Below are 26084 nucleotides of genomic sequence, written 5' to 3' on the forward strand. Positions count from 1 at the left end.
AGATTGTGTATTAACTGAATTTTTTGTTTCTATGTGCTAACACTTTATTGGTATAACTCCCCTGAAGAAGTTCTGTTAACTTTATCAACATCATAAGTTACGAAACATGTAGGGTATTGTCCAGCTACATTACAGTAGCTGTGTAAAAAAACATTAGGGGTTCATTCAGCTGCATTGAAGCAGCTGTATGATAAATGGTCTCAATCTGCATTTGAGTAGTAAGCAGAACAAATGATCACAAATGTGGCTGTGTACCATTGACAAGTGTTTTGTTACTACTTAATTTTTTTAAAACATTGTGAGGTGTTAGTCATTTAACAAGTCACTTAATGAGGGTGCACACGTCACTTTTAAATGGTAAGTATGAAGATGCCTTTGAAAAAAACAATAGTGAATAAAATATATATTTTTTACGATTTATTGTAAATTTATCAGACTACGTATGTTATATACAACTATACATACATCCACTAATACAAGCAAATATATTGAAACGAACACACGTGCCCATCACCATTAATAATGACAGGCCATAGGGCTTTGTCAGTCCTTGTTCTCAGAGTACATTTCTATTTTTTGTTCTTTGTAATATTATGTTGAACTGTTTACTCTCTCTCCTGTAACGCTTCCTCCTTCCATTGGCAGACGCCCATGTGTTCTGTCTTCCGCCTGCTTGCTTTCCTGGCCAGGACTGCTGGAAGCAATGTGTACATTTGTGATAGGTCAGCCAAGAAGCCTCTCATGGTTAAACACGTAATGACAAGTCACCTTTCATCAGCGGTCTGGTCATATAAGTATGACATCAACAACAATGGATTCAGAGTTCCTGAAGCAGCCGGACTGGCAAGGTATCACCTGCAAGTTTATAGAGGAAAATCGCCCAAAGAATTCGAAGATCCTTCGAGAGGTCTGCACGTACCCAGGTTTGAACAAAGTGAACAATTTGAGCTGGGTATTTCCCCAAATGTTCGTTTTTTTTTGCATAGCCGCTTTTTATGTGTCACGTTATTCCCTCATTGCATGAAACTAATGCTGAGAAGATTCCAAAGCGATGAATGGCTTAAATGTAAGATTGTTTTATAAAACGTATTTCCCAATTATTATTTTTAAATTTCTTTTTTCTGAATATGTTATACCCCGATTGTGCAATAATTGTTTTTGAATATTTCCTTTTAGTAATATCCGGTTTCACTCCTTTTGCATTAATATGATATGAAATGGCACTTATAACACGCCTATACACAAGTGTTTCAAGTCGTGACGAGGCAAGGGAGAGGACAAAGGGAAGACAGAGACAATGGTCTTACTAGGCCAAGTGACATTGAGATCGCGCATGTGCATGGGAGAAGGGGGGGGCAGTGCAGTACATGGGATCAACAGTAACAAGAAGTGCGGCCAACAGGTGGCAAGTGCAAGGGTAAGTGCAGACAGCAGGTGTCCAAAGTGCAGGTAATGGGACTGAAGGGTTACAGACCCAAGTACAAGAGTTGCCGGGGACAGTGCAGGTGTGCAACTGGGTGGGAAAGGGACCTGGGCCCGAGATCACAGAGTAGCCAGGTGACCAGTGCAGTTTCACCCAGGAATTCAGCAGGGGAGAGGAAGAGAGAAGGCAGAAGCAAAGTGGAAGGTCTTGAGGTGCTTCCGGAACGGGACATGGTTCTACTCAAGTTTCAGAGGGGCAGGGAGGTAGTTCCAGAGGGAGGCCCCAGCCGAAGAAACAGATCTACCACCAACTCATTGCTTGGAGAAGCGACTGACGCTGAGGGAGGCGGAGGAGCAAAGAGCTCGAGTAGGAAGGTATTTACAAAGAGAGTGTTGAAGGTATTGATGCCCCAGTCCCCAGAAGGTCTTGTGGACAATGCAGAAGGTCTTGAACTTGATCTTCGTAGCCAGTGGGAGCAAGTGCAGAGATTTCAGTGCTGAAGACATATGATCCTTGAGCTTGAGGCCAGGGACAATTCTCGCAGTCCTGTTCTGGATGAGTTGCAGAGGGCGGAGAGTAGAAGCAGGCATATTTAGAAAGAGGCTGTTGCAGTAGTCCAGCCTAGAGAGAACCAGAGCTCTGGAGACAGTGAGCCTCTGGGGTAAGGAGAGCAAAGGAAGAATACCTCTGAGGAAGTGCAGTCGCTAGTGTGATTTCTTAGAGACATCAGATATGTGAGGAGAAAAGGAGAATGCGGAATTGAAGATGACCCCGAGGTTCTTAGCCTCACAGGTGGGAGCAGGAAGAGGGCCAAGGGAATCCAGCCAGAGAGTGACAGGAAAGGAGGTTTCAGGTGTGCCGATGAAGAGAATTTCAGTCTTACTGGCATTCCTTTTCTGGTCCCCTCTTAAACAACACTAAGGTATTTCTGGGGTTTATTTGAAGATTATTTTTCTTGCTATTTTCTGCCGACATTGTCCCCCTATCCATCCAGCTTTCCCTTAGTTTATGAAATTCACACAGGAGTTGCTTTTGGGAGATCGTTTTCAAAAAGGTTTTTTTCAAGCAAAACTATTCACTATATATATATGTATATAGGTGTACACTTAGAAATGAATGTCCACCCGCTGTGCAGGAATGAGTCTGGTGCTGAGGGGTAAGTGACTGGGACTCTCTGGCACTCATGCGTGGCATACAGACTTTTAATAAAAACATTGAAGGAATATAATATGCATTTCACAAGAGAAAGCATTTATTCAGTGGCAAGCATGGGATTATCAAGGAAGGCAGATGTAAATGTTATACAGTAATTCCAGTGTACTTCAAAGCATTACAACTGGACAAACCATCACCCTGCTTACAAATCATCCTTATGCATTCTTGCTCACTCCTTTTAAAGCAGAGGGAGAGCAAATAAAAAGACTCATGAGGGAAGACAAGCTGTGAGTGCAAACAACTCGAGCAATTGTGTCGGGTTGTTGTCTGTCCCTGGAGTAGGAATGTGCTCGCTTATGGACACCATTTTTGGCAGTATGTTCATGATGCAGTCTGTCAGTCATATTGGCTATGATTGATCTTTCTGCTTGTGTTGCTGGTGGTACCAAGAGATTGTTTGCTCTGTACAGAAAAAAAGAAAGATGGTTAAAGAGACACATTTAGGCAACTCTCTTAAAATGTGCACTTTTTTCACTGTAATGAATTTGAATTTCCATATGATAAATCTAATGAGTTTCTGAGTCTTCTAAGTGACACCACATTAAAATACACCATGCATTAATGGTAAGATTTACTTATTCTAATAGGGCACCACTTGGAGAACCCTATACACAAATTAATATAGTGCTTATTTAAACTATATAAGAATAGCAATACAGGCCTTTTTTTCAATTTTCAATTTTACAGGTTTAGATCCGCTAGTTTAAGCACCTTCATGACCATCTAAAGGATGAAAGATTATTTTTAGCCACACATATTTTTGAAGTTTGATCATACATCCTGACTTGGCTATACCTAATCCATACTTCAGGTAACCATGGGTATCTATTTTTCTATCTTTTTATTTTTCTATCTAATCCATTGAGGTATTACTTTGTGTTTGAGTAGTTATAATATGAATACCACCCCCTTCCTTTCACCATTGAGACTTACACTTAGTCTTTTTCACCCGTTTTAGGAATGACAGCGCTATATGAATCAAGTTGACACTAGAGCATTAAATTAAGACAAGTGAAAGATAAAAACAAGTGATTATTGAAGAACAACTTTCCAGTTATGACAGATGGATAGTATATTTTTGTCAAGAATACTAACAAGATACCATTTACTTTCTATTTAAGATTTTTTATAGAGTAATGGACAAAAGATAAACTTTGGTAGACACCTTCTGAAGAAGGCCCTGAAACGCGTTAAGGATATTGCACTTTTTTGAAAAAACTTTTGGAACATCTTACATCACAGAATAAGTTGGACTTTGAAGTGCAAATGTCTATCTATGTTCTACAAATTGAATTTTGAGGGATTGGTTCAATTTAACTATGAGGGAATAGTTACAATTTGAATCACTAATTATGTCAAGAAAGATTTGTCCACAGTGTAATCATTTTGTTATAAGTGTATATAACTGTCATGTTTAATTGTTTACCTGTCATTTGTGGGTAATAAAATTGATGGTGACTAGATCACCAAGCTTTAATGTTTTAACACGTGAAATTATAGAAGAATTTGGTTGTGATTGCAACATTAGGGTGTGCAGGGGACGGGAGTGATCCACAAGTTTGTGGACACCTGCTGTTTTCTCACTTTTTTCCCTGTCACCATGAAAGGTGTAAATTCACTACATTCTTTTATTTTTATTTTTGTGAGCTTTTCCATCAAAGATCTGAATCAGGAAGGTGCATTGGGAAATACGTTTTCTGGAGTTTAGGAGAGCTTAGTATTTGATTAAGTCGAATTTCATTTCACAAGACTGAAAGTTAATAGCATGTTGCAGCAAAATACACTGAGGTAGTAATTTTAAATTAAATGCAAATTGCATGTTGGGGTCCGCCAGTGTTAGCATTTATGCGCTGCTGAATCACCTGCATGCAATGTTCATCATTTGCAAGGCGGAGTGTAATTGTGAAGTGTAAAACAAGGCAAAACAGCCCTTAATCTTCACTTTCAGGTTCTGTTTTGCAAAAAATGAAACACTTCCTGCAAATGACGCTTTGCAGGCGGCATTCATTAATGGATTCCCATAGAATTCTCCTGCTGTTTAGCAGTGCAAATGCGAGGCAGATGCCATAGGGATCAATTGGTTTTACGCCTGCATGAAGTCTTGTGCAGGTGTAAAACCTGGCAGTCTTCCAAGACGCAGGACGAAAGCAAGAGGTGCAAACTCCGGTTTTCCCTGCTACACCTTAGTGGGGTACGAAAATGAGAAGGAGCAGGGAAGCGAAAGCATAACACCTTGCTTTTACTCTTTCGTTTTGCATTCCACTCATTTGAAAATGAGCACCTAAATCAATTGTGTTCCCACTCCCTGCGACATCTGCTTCTATTATTGAAGCCAAAAGACTTGCTTTGGGGGACTTTTGAACACTTTCTTTCTATGCTGGCCTTTCTCTTTCTCTGCCTGGATGTGTGTATCAGTCTCGACGCTGTCCCTGTCCTAGATTTGAGTCCTCTGAGTGCATATGTGGATGCCGGAGGAAGGACCACTGCTGGGGTGCCTGGGATCCCTCTGGCTGGTTCAGGCTTTAGGAATCACCTCGCAGATAGCAGGGACAGTGAGGTTGCTACCAAATAGAAAATGTAGTATTCGGCCAGATGCCGAATATTTCATCATGTGTTTAGCTGAATTGTTAGTTTGTATGGAACAAATCGTGTTATAAACTTGAAAAGCAGTCGTTTGAATGCATTACAATATTTAATTTATTTCTCTACATTTTAGTCAACATATCATCCTTAGTTAAAGCATTAACGGCAGAAAAAAGATTAACAAAAGGTAGGGATCAAATGTATGGAAGGACGTTGCATATGACAAGCAACGCTATTCAAAGTGTCAGCCTTCACAAATGCAAAGTGCTAGGCTGAAATGAACCACATGGCTATTGCAGTTTCCAATTGCCATGGTGAATCACACACATTGGGGCTCATGTTCCTAAACAAGTAATTTGACGGTTCAGACCCCTTATCAATGTAAACCTCTCTACGCTGCCAAATTTACGTCATTTGCACTGCAGGGTGCAAATGTAAAGGGCAAAAGGTGCCATGCACATGTGTACGCCACTTTTTTCCCTGCACTTTTTCACTCCGCCATGCCAATTGATTACACGTTGCTTGGCATGCTTTCATGCCACACAGCATTTACTATTCATTGGGTTTAATTGCAATTGTACACACTCCCTGCAATGCGACAGTGTGCAATGGATCGTTATCGGGCCCACCTGCTTTATGCTGGTGTATAAAGCAGGTGGACCTCATATGGATCCCCAGCATCTGCGCCAGCATTAAAATCCATGCCAGCGAACATACTGGAGCATCTACATGACCGAGAATCAGGAACTGTTTGTGTTCCTGGACTTCTGGCATATACTGGGGCAGTCAGTCTTTACTTGATTTAGTACACCAGCATTATTACTGCATTGTGCTAACCTGAGCATTTCCTAATGTGTGACTATCTGCATATGAAGGTCCAGCTAGTGTGTATGTATTTGTTTCATTACACTGGCGTATTACCACCTTATGAGCAAAATTGGCATACGTGTGTTCTTTTGTGAGGATGCTGGCATATATTGAGTATCCCACTGGATACTGGAAATGAAGTTGAACCTCTGAGGCTCTTGCCTGCAGCTTCATTTTGCAATGCTTTACCCCTCAGCCTTCTTTGATACTGCTTCATGTCTCAGTGTTATACTCCTTACCTTGAAACACTTGTGTATAGGCGCATAATAAATAACAAATCACTCAATCCCAGCTCCAATTTCCTTCCTCACTTCTTTCCTGACACTTTATAATTGTCTCTTCCCCTCCATCTTCCTCTGTCTGACTCTCTATCTCTCCTTCAATGTGTTTATCACACTATCTGTATCTTTGCCCTCCTTTCTCCTTCTTGTTGTTCTGTTTCTACCAACCCAACACATTCTCTCACTTTCTCTCTCTCTTGCTATCTCTTGTGTTTGTGCTCTCTCTCTGCGCTCCCCAATCCTATTCTTTTGACATGTTTCTGTCTCTGTCTATCCAAACCTTGTCTTTTTACTCTCTATCTCTTCCCTCTCACTGCCTCTCCAATCTTGCTCTCTTTACCTCTCACTCTCTAACGCTGCAAGCCTTCTCCTTGTCTCTTTCCTCTCTACTGCTTGTTGTTTTCTCTATTTCTCCCAACTGCACAATCTCTCTCACCCACTCTCTCTTCCTCTTTCTCTCTCTCTGGCTCTGTCTCGTTCTCTCTGTCTCTCTCTCTCCCTGCCGCTCCTCTTCACCTTCTCTGCCTTTCCCTTGCTGGCTCTAGTATCTGTGAACCTCTCTTGAGCCTTCGACCTCTCTGTCTTTATGTCTGTTTATGGAACAGGCTCTGGTTCTGTGATCACGTAACATTCGCGTCATATTCTGTATCTATATAAATATAGTCACTTTTCTTATTTTATAAGGAGATCAAAAACAGGCCCACATTCTTATGTCACTGTACTCTAGGAAAACCCTCGGCAGTGCGGCCCACAATGCAGTGAGAATGCACCAGTGACAGAATAAAGGATAATAAAGCATGCAGGGCCAGCTGCAGATGTGTGGGGGCTTTTGGAGGCCTATTTCAAAATTATGTTCGGGGGACCCCTTGCCAGTCCGATGCGCCAGCAGAAAACGTGCTTTTGCAACGAGGAGATAAGAACTAGTGCGCTCTTGGACACCGTGCTACCTGGCATGAGGGAATCCATTCCGGTTCATCCTTTATTCCTGAGCCCACCCCACCACAATCGTCATTCTCCCTAACTCCTCCTCTCCTTCCAGCATGCACACTAGACACACACCCTTAGATATAACTCACAACTGGCCTGCACTCATTTCACTCATGTCATGGTCAAGACCATACCTTATGCCTCTGTTGCCTTCTTTTAATCAGTACTGGTTGCCACAGGCTATTTTTTTGACGAGGCATGTGACTAGGGTGACCACCATCACAAGGAACACACACTTCTTCACACCATGTTTATGGGCATACGGACAGGCATGTTGCGGAATAGGGAGACTTTGCAACAGGCCACTCATTCAGGAAAGGTTGGATGATTGACAGTCATTCTCGTGTCAAGCACGCCTGCCTGTAAGACGCAAATACGGTCGCTGTAAGGCCATTCACACATCAGACCGTGCCTTTGAAGGGACTTTACAACGTGGTGAGTCATGAGTTAGATTTCACATTGTTGCCTCAGACAGGTGGTGAGCCTGGGGTAGAGTCAGTTGTAGTGTAAGGAGGAATCTCAACCACCTATTATAGGCACTGGCCTGCTGTTGCTGTTAAATATGCTTGTAAAAGTTCTGACATGTCTTCTGTAGTTTCTATTAATGTCAGCTCTTTGCCAGTTCTCATCCCTGTATCGATTCTAGCATTTTTAGATCTGTAGCGTGAACATTGTTGTACATTTTTGTACATTAACAAACACAGTCAAAATATTAACATGTTATTAACATGTTCACCATTATTAATTAACTGCATACAGATTCTGCTTCTGCCCACAGCAGTGGCGGCTGGTGAATTTTTTTAAGTGGATATGTTGAAAGGGTTGTAGATGAGCTTTAACATAGGGATGCATTCCAACTGTAATATTGTAAAGGCTGTAAATTGTTATGTATGCCATTTGGAATCATAATGGAAATGTCCTTATTATGGAATCTTGACAGAACGAATCCATCTGTATGGTATATTAATTGTATATGTTTTAAACACACATTTCTAATTGTTCTCATGTGGAATGTTAAATGTTATTAATATTGGATTATATATATTGTGTGTAATGTGTAAAGTGTTTAAGGTTTTAATTAACCAAATACGCTGTAATAAATGAAAAATAAAAATAAATACATTTTCCCCCAAAATATACAAAAGCGACCGAGCGCAGCAAGGGAGCATGAAGCAATTTAGGAAGGTTTGGATTACAATGGTATATTTCGCAGTCCACTGTTTTGAAAAATTGGGTAAAATGCCAAACAGTTTGAAATTGATTTTATAGGGTAACTCAACAACAGTGCACAGGAGCATTTCTACAACACATTTTCATGATGCCTTTGCCCACAATACGTACAATCATAAAAACAAGTATAACACATTTTTCACGCTGGCTGTACCCATACATGTCCATGCTGGCTGCACCAACATATGCCATTATTCCCACATAAGATGATACTCATGTTTGTTTTGCATATACATGCCAGTAATGATACTAAAAGAAAACATGTCCACACTGATCCTGCCATTATATGCAAGTCTGTTAGTGTTACCATTCAAAAATGTGCATCCCCATATGAAAATATAGCCAAACAGCCTGCACCAAAATCCCAGTCTAGCTGCATAAACACACTTATCATGCTTGCTTTATCAAAGATGACCAATACATAGTATAGCATATTAAGAAATGGCTAGACTGGCTGCATTAAAATGCCAGACTAGCTACATAATAACACTTATAATGCTTGCTTTATCAAAGCCACTCAATTCAAAATGTCATGACACAGTAAGAAATCGCTAGACTGGCTGCACCAAAATGCCAATCCAGCCATGTAATAACACTTATCATGCTTGCTTTTATCACAGTTGCCCAGTCAAAAATTCCATTCCTGCCACCTGGGGACCCCAGCATGTTGCAGGCACAGGTACTCAGTTGTGTTCGTGTGAGGGTCTGGGGGCCCAGGTACTGCATCCTTTATTGGGCATCTATCATAGATGCCCAGTAAAAAAATAACAGGCCTGCCACCTGAACCCCAGCTCCTCGCACAATCAATGATATTCTGTGTTCATGTGAGGCGTTGGGCGGCGCATGGGGCAGGCATCATATTTTTTACTGCACATCTGTTATAGATGCCCAGTTAAGAAATACCATGCCTGCCTCTCACGTGGGTCCCCCAGTGCCTAGCACGCACACACACAATCAATGGGATTGTGTGTATGCATGGAACAGCTCCTCTGCTCCTCCATACTTAGTGAGGGGGCCAGTGGGTTGGTGCTCCTTCACCCATTATGGACAAGCTACCACTGGTCAACAGTCTTTTCAGTGCAAGCTGCGAGAAACAGTAGTGTCTCTTGTTGTGCTAACAGGGCACGATGAGAACTGCCACCACTGAGGTAAATGGGCATACTAAGATCTACTACAACTCTGGTAACTAGACATACTGTGGTATGGCACAAATGCGCTAGCTGGAAGGGAGCTGCTGCTGCTATGTTAACTGGGCATCCTGTGATCTGATAGTGATATAGTATCTGGGCATACTGGGATCTAGAACCACTGTGCTAGCTGTTCATAAAGTAATCTGGTCTTGCTGTGCTAACTGGGCAGTAGGATTCTATAGGAATCTATTTGTTTTACCAGGAGGCATTTATAGGGAAGGAGGAATGCACAACGGAAATGTTTCATACTTTTGGTGCTGCTCCTCTTCTGACAGATGCATTGGAAATTCCCTGTGGGGTAAACGTAAGGTGTAAACATTCTATTCATTTTTGTATGCTTAATTTTTCATTTCGCCACTTATTTAATGACCCCCAATGTATGTGATAGGATCAATTTCCTAGGTGCCCAAACATCTTGGTTTTAAATCCATTTGGCTTTCATTTGATAATTGAATGTAAAGCCATACCAACATTGGCATTTACTTGTCTTTGGGTCTCCTGCATGCAATGTTCAACTTTTGTAAGGGAAAATGCAAAAGGAAAGAGTCAAACCAAGCAAAATAGACTTTCATCTTTCTCTGTTTGCACTCACGTGTAAAAAATATAATCTCATGCAGGTGTAAAATGAATTGTACTTTCAAGATGGAGGAGAAAAGCATGATGGAGATGTTAACTCTGATTCATATTCCTTTTGCACCTTGAAATGAATTGAAAATGTGCCAGAGGAGTAAATGAAGGTGTACACTCATTGTGCACTGCTTTTACACTTTCCTTTACTGCTTCACTGCATTTAATATGACCAACTAACAATGGATTTCTATGGAATTCACCTACTTTTAGCTGTGCTCACTGGAGAATTCCATAGGAATCCTTTGATTTTCCTCTGCCTGAAAAGCTCATGCATGCATACAACAAATTGTATCTTCAAGACAATGGAGGAAAGCAGAATGGAGATGCTAACTCCTGAAAGGAATGGCAGCCAAAAGCCCACAGAGTAAAAAGCACTCCAAATGTCCAAAATGATCAATGCACCTCTTCGGAGGGGGAACAAGGTTTATTGCATGCAAAAAGGCTCTCAGACAGTTCTGTAGACACCAAACTGACACAGAGCTAATTTTATCTCAAGACGTTACACTTTTTATAATCAAATAACAAAAATTAACATTACTACTCATAATAATGAGTATAACATAATCCCACCACCCTCAATGAACATGCTAATCCCCCGTATAGTTCCTTGAGCAATTGACCACATTTTCATCATGCTCCCCTACCTCATCATTTTCAAATCCAATAGGTGATTGGTAGGTTCTTATCAATAAGCTTGTACATTTGAGACCATCATGTGATGTTCACCATACGGTTCCAGATGCGAGAAAAGAACCTTGGCAAAGCCAACCCTGCTTTTGATGAGACAATATGCTTCCTAATCAACCCAGATGCCATGACGCACACAAGCTGCACCCCTGAACTTGTACTCAATCTATTGGCACCACCTCTGCTCCTTCTGTACAAAAATGACAAGACGATCCAGACACAACTCCCCTCTTATCTCCTCCCTACCACAGGTGCCCAGGGATGACGTGACCAGGGCACTGCTCTTAAATGTGAATTTCAAGAATTATTTTGCTTAAGAAGTGTGCCTAGGTGCAATTCATATGGGTTGGCCGTCCCAGGGTGAGGATAGTAGTGTTCCAAATCCTTACCTTGCTCATTGGCATCTCCGGACCACGCGCCCTAATACATGAATTTGCCCTTCAAAGGGCGCATCCATTCCTGCTCGTTTACCAACTAACATTCCGTTCCCATCACATTCAGGTCCCGCAGCTGCATGCAATGAATGCTTATCTGTGCACCCTGGGTACCTCTGTCCTCGACTTATCTCCTGGGAAATGGGATTTGTTTTTGGAAGTGGACTAACAGAGCTTGAAATGAAGGTTTGATTTTCTGTCTGTTCATCGTGGATTAGGCTTTACATCTAAAATGGTGTTATTGTCTAATTGACACATTGACATCGCTGTTACCATGCTACCTGCTGACTCCATTTTGCACTTATCTCCATTCTTCCTGCATATCATGCTACCATATGTCATTACAATAAATCCACTAAACATTGGGCCTATACTACTGCCCTATCTATAACCTCTGCAACCGCAACATTAATACAACTGTTGCTCTTTCTGTATTGCTATATGTGGGTATCTAATATGTGTCAGACCTAACTAATACAATGTATATGTTATCTGTGGCACAACCTTCACTCTGCAGCCATAAGGTTGTTTTCTAATATGTTTTTCTCAACCTGAACCTCTTTGCCTGGCTGCAATGCATTGAGTGCATCTGAACAATCCCCCCTTTTGTTATTACTCCATTAACTAACCCTTCTTCCCTCCTTCGATTATCATTATCCTTGGGTACCAATGTTGTACAAATGTGACTCCCCTCATCTTGGGCATACTCTGCTGGGGTATCAGTCATGAAACATCACCCTCCATCAATTTGCCCAGAATTCGATATAATTTGCTAGGTCTGGTGTGGATATGCTCACTGTCCCATAGGCGTCGAAAGGATGCTCTGTTTTTACCATGCTTGGCCTTACATCCACATCTCACCTATCAGTCTGGGTGTACATGTGTTTTGTGAGAGGAGGAGCTTTACCCACCCTTATTGAAATCATCATCCTGGCACTCTTTGGCAGTGTCTTCGTGCAGCACCTCAGGGTCATTTGACAGGAACACAAAATTACTAAATAAAATACTACAATGGCAACCAGAAATGTTGCTGCGACTTCAACCATGATGTGGCCAATGAAAACATGGCATCAAACCAATCATCTGTATTCACTCCAGCTTCCTTCTTCATAGCATTCCAGATATTGTGACAGACCCCTATTGCATGGGACAATGATCCATTGTCAGTATCATTTGGGCATGTGTATGTGCCGCAGGACAATCCAATGTTCTTATAAGCTCCCCCCTCGATAGCTGTGAGCAGATCCAGAACATACCTGTTCTGGATGGTCATAAATCTTCTCGCTCCCAACTCTTTACTGAGTTAAGGCCCTGCTCAGTCTGGTTCGCTACCAGGAGCATCTCCTATCTGGGTATCTGCAGCCATTTTGCTCTGGCTGCAGTCTGGATACCTAGCACCAAAAGGGAGGTAAAACATGTTTCTGTCTTGGTGAATAAGCAATATTGATGCAGTATTTCTTTTAGCTTCTCTGAGGAGTCTTTTGACAGGTAATTAGATCTTTTTTGACAACAACCTTTTAGTGAGCGACAAACACGCTTATCAATTGGAGGCATAGCTGGTTCTGAGGCCGGCACACTTATAACTGATAGCTAGTAGAACGGCAGAGTGTAGGGTGATCAGTGAGCATACACCCCTACATGATGGTGGGAGGTGTAAATATGCATATTGTTCACACACCCAGTACACATCCATTAACACTGCTTTGCCCTCAGTTAGATCAGGGATAAATAGTGCTTTATTGCAGTGGCTCTTCATTCATATGGGTAAAATGCAATGTTTTCAGAAACAAAAAGAGTACTCTGGTGGCTTTTGTACTTTGGCTGGTGTTTCATTTAGTTCAATCTATGACAGCTTCCTCACGTAGTTAACCCATATTTTCCCACTGTTCTTATTGACATGTGCCACCAAGTCTTCAGGAAACTCCATTAAGCCCTCTGATGCGCAGCTCACTACTCCTGCCACCCATCTATCATTGGAAAACAATGTTCCTTCGATCTTCAGCATTGGCTGCACCTTGCACCACACCTGTTCTTTCTTCTTGGAACATTCTTCATCGACCCTGTCCATGATGACCGAACAGACTCTGAACTCTGCACAGGGTTAAATGTACCAAGCACTGGGCTATAAGAAGCAGCATTTCTTTGGGTATAAAAAGCTTAAGTACACCAGTCGCTTGAGGTATTAAAGAGCATACATCGCAGCTCTCAATTGACCTCTCCCTCCCCAAATCGTGCATGTGATTATACCATGTTATCCGATTCAGGGTGGTGCACATCGGCCACAGTGTCGAATATAACGCCCTTATACTGACTGCATTTAAGTTCCTCCTCAGTCTCCCTCCTGATTCGTATTATTCCCAAGTGTGTTTCATTCTTGAAAACATTCCATAATCTGCCATCCCCCTTTTATATGTCCCACTTTATGAAATAATCACAAAAAATAATATACAACCTGTTAATATAAAACAACATATACAACATAACATAGTTATTACATGACGTCTGTGGTGTTGCACCTGCAAAGTGAGATAAAATGCGAACATCTATGCAAATAATCGCAAATCCATTATTATGCAAAGAAAGCACTGCAATCAACTTTAATATCAAAGGGAGTGTGGTCATTGATGCACTTTTATTTTAATGGGTAACTATGTTGGAAGGGAGCGTGATGCTCAAACATAAACCAATAAGGCACTCTATGCACAATACAACTGATAGTGGGTCAATAACTGGGCCAGTTCAAAAATATGCAGCTTTATTCTGTGTCAATTGTTAGGTCTGTTTCCTGAGAAGATAGAGCTGTATTGGGCACCTCCTGAACGTCAAATAGGTGGACCCAGTACCACAACGCCTTCACCTTGACTGCGAAATGTGTGGCAAAAACCACAACGTAAGGTTCCTGGAACCTTTGCACATTCCAGCAATGAATTAATATACAGATGTACATTTTTTCACCCTGGAACAGCTTGAGTGGTGGCATATTCTATTCAACAATTGCTGATGTTACTGCTAGCTCTTCTCTTCTGTTAGCAATCTGTCGTGAGAGCACTTTAATGCATTTTGTTACCTTGTGCAAATACCCATAAAACTCCTCCCCCAAAACTCCTGTTGCCCTGTGTGCATATGAAGCTGTGCATGTAGGATTAAGAGGTGTGTGCATTCTTCTCCCCATTACTACTTTGTTAGGGGACATGTGGTGATCTTTGCTGGGCACGTTCTCGGACTAAACAAAGCCAAAGGGAGAAATTGCATCCATTTCCTCCTTAACGTTACACATAATTTAGACAGCCTGTTCTTCAAGTACACATTCTTCTCAACAATTCTGATGGCCTGTGGGTGGCATATGGAGCACATTGTATGCAGATCCCCAACAGAGATGCTATCTTCCTAAATAATTTATTAAAAAAGTGAGTGCTGTTATCAGATTTTAGGACTTTACACACCTCCCAACAAGGAAATACCTTGTGTACAAGAAATTTGCCGCAGATTTTGCATCTAGATGTGCTGAGGGACCAGCCTCAACCCAACGGGAAAACAGGAACACCACAACAATAAGGTAACAGTAATTAATGCACCTGTTCAATATATCCGCGTAATCAAAGTGGAGCGCCTGGAATGGCCCAGTGGACAGGGCAATGGCCCATGCAGCGTCGTGAGAATATGGCCAGTATTATATGGGTGCCATGCTTTGCAGTTTGTCACAAACGTGAACAGACACTCCTGCAGACTGGGGACAAACCAGTCCTCCGAAATATTTGCTACAATGTGCTGTTTTTAAATATGCACCGGGTAGTGCAGCTGCTCAAAAGCAACCATCAGCAACTTCTGTGGCATTACCACCTTACCTGTGATATTTTGTCTTCAAAAGAGGTCCCTCTGGGATTGTGTTCAACCCTTCCTTGTCCCTAAATTATTTTCCTCTTGGGTGGCCTGTCCCTGTAGCTCAATTATTTATGCAATAGCTACTGCAGTGTATGGAATGGTTAATTGTAACTGCTGATTTCTCACTTCAGGATATGCTGCAACATCTGTGCCTGTGTGTTACGCCACTTCTTTGGCAGCTTTATTGTGAGTCTGGCTGGAGAATTTAGCAACTGCTTCCAAGGAGGGGCAGGACAATGCATACATTAATCTTTCCAATAAACCTGCATGTTGGACAGTGGCACCGTCAGACCTGCAAACCCCCCTCCTCTTCCATCTGGACAACCCTGAATGAACACTGAATTAGAGGAAATTGTCACCAGACATCCGTGGGATGCTTGCAATGATTCAATTAAAGCTATTAGTTCTGCTTCTTGAGCAGAATAGTGTGTTGGTAATCTTTTCTTAATCATAACCTCATATTCCTCATCAATAAGTTGTACCAATGCTGCCCCTGTGTGCCTCTGGCAGTCTCTTGATCAATCATCACTGAGCCATCAACAGAAAGGACCTCCCCTTCCTCCAATGCGTCCTCCCATGCTTCCACTTAATCATCTTCAGGGCCTGCATATGTCACACAATTATGCACCTCATCTCATTCCTCAAAAGGTATAGCAAATACATGCGGCAGGATTCCCTGGGTGGCATCTTAGAATATGAATGGATGGGCTGGATAGAATGACTTCAAAGGCAGAGGCAGTCTGTGCTTTTAATGTGGATTTTGATCCTTCAAGTATTGCGAACACAACATGCTCTACACATATTGTTACTGAGCAACCGATAAGGATGGTCGAAATGTTCTCAATTGAAAAATGCTGCCGCGGCCAATGCCTGTTCACAAGGGAATTCACCCTGCATTACTGAATCCAAATTACCGCTGTAATGTGCTTGGGATTTGTGCTCCATGGATTATTGATGAGCCAATACAGCGGCCATCATCTGTCCATTTGAATGTGAAAATAGATACAATTGCTTTTTGTAATCAGGGTTTGCTAATACTAGGGCATTACTGATAGCATTTTTCAATTCTGCAAAACACCTCACCATTTCTCTTGTTCATGTCAGTGATCACTTCTTTTTCTGTGCTTATTTGAGTCCCTGCAAGAGAGTTTTTGTGTAACTAGATTAGTCATAAATCCAAGTGTAATGGAGCGGCAGGTACTCTATAGCAGTCACCCCAATTACCAGCATAGAGAATATCGGGCCCATCAAAAACTCCCTGCCGCAAGAACGGAAGACTCAGCCATAGGGCAAAGTGTACTGTCTTTATTATCTAAGAAAATGACAGGGATCACACTAGGAAAACATTAATTTTCCAGAGCTCTCGTCTTCTGAGAGTGTTTCACCTGGTTTTATCTAGATGTGAAGTCACAAAACCAAGTTCCATCCCTGAAAACTATCAGGCATTCAGATCAGTCAGTTTAGGCGAACCATATACACATTCTGTAAGGATTAGTTCTACTACTGGTTAGCCATATCTGGTGGCTCTTCCGGGGACCACTTCTACATGTAAAAACTACAAAATTGTAGGAATATTGGCCCCTGCAACATATTATGTCTTCACATGAAAGGTGACTCTGGATTGGACAGAATGTGTCCTCCGAGCCCTGGGACCCTGCACAGTTACCAGGCTGAGTGTACCTTTCAAGGCAATGAGAATGAACATGCAGGTGATGGGTGGTCCCTAATGTTGCTATCTCTGATCACCTAAGCCTGGGAGAGTGCATTCAGTTGGTAGTTTGTGAGTAACACTTGTATCTTTCCTCCTCTGGTTCGATGAGAACAGCATCTCTCTGTCTGCATTGATTGAATGGGCATTGTCTTGCTCTGCTAGGTAATGTGTGTTGAGACCATTACAATGGTGCTCTCCTGCCTTTAATTATGAGGATTTTAGCCTGAATTTCTTGCAGGTTGCTTATCGTTTTGGCAACCAGGAACTTTCCATCTCCACTCGTCTTTGGCTACGGTGCATTGTGTCTGCTCGCCTTTGGCATCAGCGATCTTACCATCCCTTCCATGTATTCAGAGTCTGTCTCCCTTTCCTCATTCACTTCAATCCACCTATAGCTTCCATATTTGTCCTCATGGCTTTCCATGTTAGTGCCAATCAAGCATGTGCAAGCTAGTTGTATGTATACTTGGCGTCTTGCAGTTTACCTTGGGCGAAAGATATGATTATATATAGAGATATGTATGTGTGTCCGTCATCTACCTGCATGAGTCAAAAGCATGTTTTCCGTGTCTATATTCAGCAAGCTAATGCATGTCTGTGTAACTTGGTGAATGGATTGGTATGTACTTCATCTCAAAGTGCAGCTACATCGTGATGTCAGTGATGACCTCATTGATTTTTTGACTTGTGGTCAGATGACTTGTTCGATCTGCATCTCTTCCATATCATTGATTTGGTATGGTTCAAATGACTGTCTGAGATAGTGACGTTTCTCACATCTGTGATACAATGATGATGGAGATGAAGGGTCTAAGAGTGAGGTGCATCTGACGTGTCTCTGTCTTCAGGCAGAGATTCATGAGGGTCATACTTGGACCTCCGTCTGCACTCCCCCATCTGGTCGACGAATCGACCATACTATTAATCAACTCTCTCTGTTCACGAGTTACTTTGGGAGCCGGACCTTTGTTATCCCTCTGAGATGTCCATGGTACTTTGCATGGATGGATCTCATCAGCGACCAAATCATTTCTAACAACACAATACCCGAAGATTCCTCACTTTTATTTACTACCGAAAATACAATCTTACAACCTAACATCCAGAAATGTCCTTCAGACATTAAGGACACCACAGATGTTCTCAACAGACTGCGCACCATAGAAATAGAACACACAGACATCTTAGTCACCATTGATGTACGCATACTGTGCATTATAAATGCCATATCATATCATATTGTATCATGTACATCAACACCACACAATTTAGGACTACAAGCGGTGGAATGGATCTTATTGAATGAAGAAAATGTTGAAGCTTCTAAGGAATTCATGATGATCTTGCTTTATATGATAGCACGGAACGCATACTTTAAGTAAAATAAAACCTTTTTCCAACAAATAAGTGGTAATGCAATGGCAGCAACTATGGCGCCAGCATATGCCAATGCCTTTATGATCAAATTTGAGGAGGATTATGTTTTGCACCATCCAGTTTGGCAAAGAAATATCAAGCACTGGGGTCATTACATAGAAAACATTTGTATGATTTGGAAAGACACAACAGAGAATATACAACTGTTTTTTCAATATCTCAACACGATGAACACAAGACTTCAGTTTACGTCAGAAATTGGAAATCCCGGTTTACATTTCCTGGATGTGCATATCACATCATCAGTTCCTAATTTTGAGACAAATATTTTTCATAAACCAACGGACAACAACAATCTCCTTCACAGGCTAAGTTTCCACCCACCTACAACCATCCTGAGCTTACCATACAGCCAATTACTAAGAGTTAAAAGAATTGTCAATACCGACACAAACTGGGAATGTGAATCAACCAAAATGTTTGACAAATTCAGAGCAAGAGGGTACAAAGAACCAGAACTCCAGGAGGCAAAACAAAAAGTGGATCAAAAAGAACGAGCCCAATTGTTAGTACCAAAAAATCAAGACAACAAAACAGACCCACAACTTGTGTCTGTAAGTAAGTACAGCATCCAATCTAATAGGATCAAGAAAACAATACTGAAACATTGGCCATTACTAGAATGTGACATAAGATTACAAGGCAATTTCAATAACAAACCCATCTTTGCTTTACAAAGAAGCCACAATCTAAAAGACTTCTTAGTGGATACTAACCCCAATCGAATTAAAAAACAACACAGTAAAACATACAGGAACGTATCCATGTCTTTCATGCAACAACTGTAACAATGTGACTAAGGGCAGCATCATAACTCACTCACGTACCGACGAAAAAATTCCATTGAAAGACTATGCTACATGCGAAACACAGAATGAAGTGTATGCAATCAAATGCCTATGTGGTCTCACATACGTTGGACAAACCATTCACAAAGCACGCATATGCTGGAATGAACATAAATCTAATGTAAGAACAAACAACCGTCATTCACCCATAGCAAGACATTTTCAAGATTGTAAACACCAGCTATCACAAATGAGGTTTCAAATTCTGGAAGTAATCAGAACCAAAGATTTACGCATGAACACAACAAAAAAACTTGAACAACGTGAAGTGTTTTGGATTGACAAGCTTGGAACAGTTGCTCCTGCAGGCTTGAATGAAGAACTGGACTTATTATGTTTTCTATGAACTTCGTATGATGAAAATAGGTTACCCACAAAAGTAATCACCAAAAACATGTTGCCTACTTGTATCTCTAACAATGAATGGGAACGTGTATGAGCAATGATGCGATATAGAAATAAGAATTGTCTATGAATAACCATGCTATGCCATATAAGTTGTATGTATAACATGTATAGAGCCATTTACATCGAACAGAAAATTAGGTATGATATATTAATGTGGGTGTTTATTTAAGGACATTAATAATCAACAATGTAATGACTCAGCCAAGTATACACCAGCAATTTCCATATGCAAGGTGCATTGAAAGTGCTGCCTCGCTTTGACAACATTGGAGAAAAATATTGCGCGTTATACTACTAGCCATTAGATAGATCCTATTTTGTCTAACACAATTCAGAAAGTAAGATGCGGATTCGAAGTACCCAATTGGTCCTCAGATTTTGATCTCGAGCATGGTTGTATTTAGTTAGCAGCTAGATACAATCTAGTATTGAACTACAATTCCCTAAATTCAATGGACTACCATATTGCGTCATCGCGTGTGCATACGCAATGAAGTATCGTATGTAAAGATGGCGGGTGGCACGCAGCGTTCTGTTGCCATGGGGAACCTCCCTTGCGCCGGACACCACAATGCTGTGGACCCTCGACACACTCCTGGACGGAAGCGCGTACAAGTAAGCATTGCTACAAAACGCCAGTTTCTGTATATATATGTATAGTTGGCAAATACACTCAAGGTTTCTAACTGATACACGGGTCCTTGTTTAGAAAGGACCGGTTAAATGCAATACACACCCTGAGTTTCTAAAATGGAATCGGTTTGGAAGCGCACCTCATCGGCGGTCTGATGAGGTAAGCCAGCAATGGAATTGCCTTTTCATTCATTTTTTCTATAACACGTGTTAATTAGTTAGATGAAAAGCACGAGAGTTAGGGCATATACCTTAAAATGAATGCTAAGCAGGGAATGGTTGATTTCTTTACAGGACATCCACGCATGTACAAGTAACCATGAGTATCAACACAAGCATCTTTAAAGCTAAATAAACCCTTGTGTACTCTCATGGGATGTGGCATAGGAGTCTAAAAGAATAGCAGTTTGCAGCCAAACAGTGTGTCACACATAATTGTGAATGGAAGAAATTGAGCAATTAGGAAAGCATACTAAAAGCTGGCAGATATGTGTTATTCTAGTGGCATGAACAACTTCAAAAGAACGATTATGAATGACAATAAATGCAAATTGTATTCTTTATCTTGAGTTGATGGCATTTGGGTGAAGTTAACCCCAAGCTGTTCATGTTTTTTAGAAACTCGCCCTGAGGAAGGACACCGCCCGAAATGTATCGGCAAGGGCTTCAGCCATTAGGATCACAATAAAGAAAAACTTGAAAAACAAGTGTGTAAGAGTGATTGAAATTGAAGTAAACAATAGGAGTCGATCTATGGATGATTGACTACACAGGAAGTATTATAAAATTCAAACTTTCAATAGAAGTACATTTGAAGTAGTATATACTACAAAAATAGGCATCTCCAAAGCTCAGTGGATGTGCCACTGAGCTGTTCTCTCATGGTACTTTGCATGGTCATCCAAACGTCATGCCAGGTAACTGAAATCTCCACCAGGGTTGCACCAAACCTATTTCCCCCAATAGTCATGGGTGTTGAATGGGAACTCGAAAACCGTTCCTTCTGGGGACAAGGGACATTGCGTCAGCTGTGATTTCAGTGCATTTCAAATCTTTTTCACTTCATCTTCATTCTGTCTCTAGGTCTACCAGTACTGTCATACCTATGTTCTTTTCAGTGGTCTCTTTTGCATTGCATGATGGCTACTCTGATGACAAAAGGCAAATAACACTAGTATCAATGCTCCTACCAATACTTTCAGTTTGTTGGCCATCCATGTTGGTATCCAGGAGAAGATGCCAGCCATCGTCCTTTCCTACCGTGTTAGTTTCTGCCTCCATCTTGACATGGAGCTCTGATATCCAGGTAATGGCCTCTTTCAGCGTCCCCTTGTATTCTTCATGGGCAAGGATGAACATGCAGCAAGAAGGACTGATCTTGGCACACACGACAGAGGCACAGGCAGGATATTCTAACTAGTGGGGCCTGAAGCTAATGTATTTGGGTCCACTGCAGAGACATTTACCTCTATAAATGCCCACACAGCGCAGCAGAGTGGACATTTACAGATTGTGGGTGGGCCTTGGCTGCTCAGGCACTACCCTTTCTACGCCTCCGGCACACCCCTCCCTCCATGGCCATGAGAAGGTCTAGAAAATATCTGTTCTAGAGGTCCATTAACCTGACTGCTCTTAGCTCTTCCTTGATGGTGTTGAACCCCTTGACGGTTTAATGTATTATCTGCATCAGCTCCCAACACGTTATCTGCAGTCATTTGGCATTTGTGCTTGTTTGGACTGCTGGAACAATGGATACAAAGAACTTCAAAATTTTGCTGAACAGTCTATGCTCTGGTGGTATCACATCCAAGGCCTCTTCCATTTTTGATGACACATAGTTCTTTTTAGTCTTCTTTCACTCTGGTCAACCATACAGATCTCTTCCTTCTTTGATGAGCTTCCATTTTGGGGAACCCATTTACTTGTATGTCTTTCCGGGGCACTACCAATGCTGGTGTGGTCAACTGTTTGAGTTAGCATATTCTTCCCCAGTTGAGTGGCAGCTGAATATATGCCTTTGACCCACAGGCCCAGTAGTGGTCCATTAGCACTGCAGTTACGACCTTCATGCCTGATATTTTCAAGATCTGCTTACGCTCTTCATTCTCTCCAACCTTTACCAGACAATCATTTTGAAAATATAAGGAATCTCCCTGTAGTGGCAGAATGGGCATAGGCCCTGCTTTGTTGTCCCCCCATGTGAGCAGTTTCCCACTTTTTTCCCATTCCTTGAAGCAGTTGTCATTTTCCTTCTGCACTATTTCCACTGGAACTGTTAGGACCACGTGTGCTTTGCTCCCAACCACTCTCTCTTTCCACCCATCTGCTGTTTACACTTGTCCATTCACTAGCATATCAAACACTCCTCTGATATCTGCCGCCTTCTTGAAGAACTTGACCTCGATGTCCTCGGTCTCACTGAGACATGGTTTACGGCCAGCTCTGTCACCAGTTTTGACACGCTCCTACCTGAGGGCTACAAGATCCTCTCTGTGCCCAGGTCCAACTGATCTGGTGGGGGCATAGCCCTTATCTTCCCTGAGTGGATTCCTGCCTCTATCATTCCTACGCAGGCCTACTCCTCTTTAGAATGCCTCGTCTGCAAGCTCTCTCTCTCGCCTAGCATTCCCTTACTGTGGCTACTATCTATTGGCCACCTGGTCAGGTTTCTTCCTTCTGAAGTGGGCGGACCTCTCCTCCTCACTCCTGGCCTCAACCACTCAACTCCTCCTTCTTGAAGACTTCAACATCCACCTGGATGCCTCCTATCCCCCCTCTGAACTCTTTCGCGACCTCTCTCTCACTCACTATTCTCCCCTCTGGTCTGACTCACTCTGCAGGGCACTCTCTCGATGTTATGATCTCTTCAGACCTTCCCCTCTCTATCCCTCTCTCCACTCCTCTCTCCTGGAGTGACCACTTTCTCCTATCCTCCCACCTCACCCTCCCTACCGCGCAGGGCAAGCCACCTGCATCACTGCCACCCACCTTCTCGGTCACCTGACCCATGAAGCGCGTGTCAGTTGAGGCTTTCACTGCCACCTTCTCACCACCTCCTCCCCCCCTGGCTGACTCTCACCCTGACACAGCCCTCTCCACTCTCCACGCTGCTATATCTGATACTCTTGACATCCTTGCCCCTGACATGAGAATCTGCCTGAAACCCAAAGCCAAGTGCAATTCCTGGTATGACTCAGACCTCACCAGCCTAAAACGCAAGTGCAGGGTTGCCGAGAGGAAATGGCGTGCTTCAAGTTCATCCTCTGACAAACTGGCCTGCCGCCTGCTGCAAAGGCAATACCGACTCTCCGTCCTCACCAAGAAGATAGCTCATATGCAAGCCCTCGTCTCTGCGGCATCTAACAACTCGGCTGAACTCTTTAAAATCTGCAAGGAACTGGCCAATCCTGCTGCAGTCTCTACCTCTCCTGTCCCTTCCCAGGGCCTCTGCACGGCTTTGGCCTCTCACTTGGAGGACCCGCTGCCCCAGGAACACTCACTATTGCCTTCCAGCGCCTGAGGTCATCGGGTAAACCTACCACCAGCATATAAAAAACACGCGCACCCACTGATCCCAAGTTGACCAACCCCCACCCCTAGGCGCTAAACCCTACCACCTGGCTGTCGCCCTACACACCTACCGCCACTGGCCCACACCACTCTGGTCATGGTAGCCGCCCAACCATTACGTGACAACTGTACTGTACTCGAGTATTGCCTCTCAATCATTGATTGCCTGCATATGTACTTACCTAGACGGCCATACCTGAGCAATTGCCTTTGAGTCACTGAGTGCCTGTACTCCCCTAGACGGCCATACTGGATTGCCTTTGAGTCATTGATTGTCCGCACATGTACTAACCTAATTGACCATATTTGAGTAATTGCCTTTGAGTCATTGATTGCCTGCACATATACTTACCTAATTGACCATATTTGAGTAATTGCCTTTGAGTCATTGGGTGTATGCGCATGTACTTACCTAGTCGACCATATTTGAGTAATTGCCTTTGAGTCATTGATTGCCTGCACATGTACTTACCTAGTCGGCCATATTTGAGTAATTGCTTTTGAGTCATTGATTGCCTATACATGTACTTAGCTAGTCGGCCATATTTGAGTAATTGCCTTTGAGTCATTGATTGCCTGCACATGTACTTACCTAGTCAGCCATATTTGAGTAATTACCTTTGAGTTATTGATTGCCTGCACGCATACCGGTTACTAATGTGGTAATCTAGATAGGTCACCACTATATAATTATGTCTCTACCAGCCATTTACACAACCCTACTGAGGACTATCCTACATTTACTCATCATGCCAGATGTTAATGTATCTAACTGCTTGCCACTCTTGACGTCTGTAGTACACCTGAACGATAACTCTCCTGACCAATATTTACACCCGAGGTATGAGCCCTTTGAGACAGCCACCGCGATATCTCACCCATGCAATACACCTAGCAGAAACCTCAGACTGCGTGCTAGACTTTTTAAACTGCATGAACCCCTCCACAGATCTCGTCCCTCCACCAACATTAAAACAAACCTCAAGCAGGTCTGTAAACCTCGTGATACTGGACAACTTTCACAACCTAATTCCTATACTTGCCTAACTCAGAACAATAAGTCAAAAACACCCAATATGTCTACTATTCTACTTCCTCAAGCCATAGAGGTCACTAAGACCCCAACTATTGTTGGAGCACTCCTTAACGTGAGATCGCTTGTCGGCCATGCCCTAGACATTGCCGACATAATTACAGAAGGCAACCTTGACTTTCTCGCTATCACTGAGACCTGGCTACACAATGCAGCAGGACCTTCGCTCATGCTAGCCATCCCTGATGGCTACACGATAGTTAGAGACGACTGAGAAGGTGCTAGAGGTGGCGGCATCGCTATAATTTCTAAAACAAGCCTTTCTCTCAGATTAGTACCCACCCAATCGATTCAATCTTGTGAGACCCTATCTGCCAAACTCCAACTAAATAATAAGCAAACACTCATCATCCACCTCTTATATAGACCCCCTGGCCTGCTAGGTACCTTTGAAGAGGATCTCCATAACCTACTCACAAATAACCTCAAACCTTGCTCTCAATCCATCCTTCTTGGGGACGTTAATTTAGGTCTCCGTGACACCACAGATACCAACGCTACATTGGTAGCCAACACTATTCATGCACTTGGCCTAACTCAGAGTTGATAAGCCTACGCACCTGAAGGGAAGAACATTAGATTGGATAGCTGACTGCAACTGTACAGCCACTATTTCATCTATAATGCCCTTACCCTAGACAGACCACTCCCTGGTGTCCTTTAACCTAGCTACCGTCAGACCTAACCCCACGGCCCTTTCACTAGCGCCACCTTGCTTGACTAGAAATAAAAAATGTATCACTGCAGAGAAAGTGATCCCAGCTATATTACCAACCCTTAACGCTCTATCAGCTAATCTAAACCCTAGCATCCTAGTGCAAGAATTTAATTCTATCATGCTCACTACCCTAGATAAAGTGGCTCCTCTCAAACTTAGACCAAGCAAACCGAAACCTCATCTAAACAAATGGTTTACTCCACAGCTAAGAGATTTACGCATTCTGAAAAGAAAGAGCGAAACCACCTGGAGGCTCT

At 42.4% G+C, this 26084-nt stretch overlaps 1 protein-coding gene across 1 annotated transcript in view; it reads left to right on the forward strand.

Annotated features, from left to right (window-relative positions):
* The first annotated feature begins 840 nt into the window (after positions 1-840).
* Positions 841-26084, forward strand: part of LOC138569459 (metalloproteinase inhibitor 1-like) — a 100930-nt gene continuing 75686 nt past the window's right edge. Inside the window, exon 1 of the mRNA XM_069647442.1 lies at positions 841-923. The gene's annotated coding sequence lies outside the window, so the exon portion shown is untranslated. The remainder of the gene's footprint in view (positions 924-26084) is intronic.

This window comes from Ambystoma mexicanum, chromosome 2q (assembly GCF_040938575.1).
Source record: "Ambystoma mexicanum isolate Mex_15411 chromosome 2q, UKY_AmexF1_1, whole genome shotgun sequence".
Classification (NCBI taxonomy): Eukaryota; Metazoa; Chordata; class Amphibia; order Caudata; family Ambystomatidae; genus Ambystoma; species Ambystoma mexicanum.